Source organism: Bison bison, unplaced genomic scaffold (assembly GCF_000754665.1).
Source record: "Bison bison bison isolate TAMUID 2011002044 unplaced genomic scaffold, Bison_UMD1.0 scf7180017864314, whole genome shotgun sequence".
Lineage (NCBI taxonomy): Eukaryota > Metazoa > Chordata > Mammalia > Artiodactyla > Bovidae > Bison > Bison bison.
In genome coordinates this window covers 1,049,147-1,050,554 of record NW_011494886.1, presented here as the reverse complement: position 1 = coordinate 1,050,554, position 1,408 = coordinate 1,049,147, and positions in this window count along the sequence as shown.

Here is a 1,408-nt window from a genome sequence, read left to right as displayed (position 1 = left end):
ACTCAGACGCACGTCCATCGAGTCAGCGATGCCATCCAGCCATCTCATCCTCTGTCATCCCCTTCTCCTCTTGCCCCCAATCCCTCCCAGCATCAGAGTCTTTTCCAATGAGTCAATTCTTCGCATGAGGTGGCCTAAGTACTGGAGTTTCAGCTTTAGCATCATTCCTTCCAAAGAAATCCCAGGGCTGATCTCCTTCAGAATGGACTGGTTGCATCTCCTTCAGTCCTCAAGAGTCTTCTCCAACACCACAGTTCAAAAGCATCAATTCTTCAGCCCTCAGCCTTCTTCACAGTCCAACTCTCACATCCATACATGACCACAGGAAAAACCATAGCCTTGACTAGACGAACCTTTGTTAGCAAAGTAATGTCTCTGCATACCTCGACATAATAAATTAGGCCATATACAACAAGCCTATAGCTAACATCATACTCAACAGTGAAACACAGAAAGCATTTCCTCTAAGGCTAGAAACAAGAAAAAGATGCCCACTCTCCCCACTTTTATTCAACACAGTATTTGGAAGTCCTAGTCACAACAATTAGACAAGAAGAAGAAATAAAAAGAAATAAAAATTATTGGAAAGGAATAAGTAAAGCTGTCACTGTTTGCAGATGACATGATATTATACATAGAAAATTCTTAAGTTGCTATAAAAAAACTACTAGAACTCATCAACAAATTCAGTAAAGTTAGAGGATACAAAATTACTATACAAGAATTTATTGCATTTCTATACACTAGAGCCAGACTTCCTGGAATGTGAAGTAAAGTGGCCCTTAGGAAGCATCACTATGAACAAAGCTAGTGGAGGTGATGGAATTCCAGTTGAGCTATTTCAAGTCCTGAAAGATGATGCTGTGAAAGTGCTGCACTCAATATGCCAGCACATTTGGAAAACTCAGCAGTGGCCATAGGACTGGAAAAGGTCAGTTTTCATTCCAATCCCAAAGAAAGGCAATGCCAAAGAATGCTCAAACTACTGCACAATTGCACTCATCTCACATGCTAGTAAAGTAATGCTCAAAATTCTCCAAGCCAGGCTTCAATAATACGTGAACTGTGAACTTCCATGTTCAAACTGGTTTTAGAAAAGGCAGAGGAACCAGAGATCAAATACATTTGCTGGATCATCGAAAAAGCAAGAGAGTTCCAGAAAAAAACATCTATTTCTGACTGTGTGGATCACAATAAACTGTGGAAAATTCTGAAAGAGATGGGAATACCAGATCACCTGACCTGCCTCTTGAGAAACCTATATGCAGGTCAGGAAGCAACAGTTAGAACACGACATGGAACAACAGACTGGTTCCAAATAGGAAAAGGAGTACATCAAGGCTGTATATTGTCACCCTGCTTATTTAACTTACATGCAGAGTATATCATGAGAAACTCTGGGCTGAAT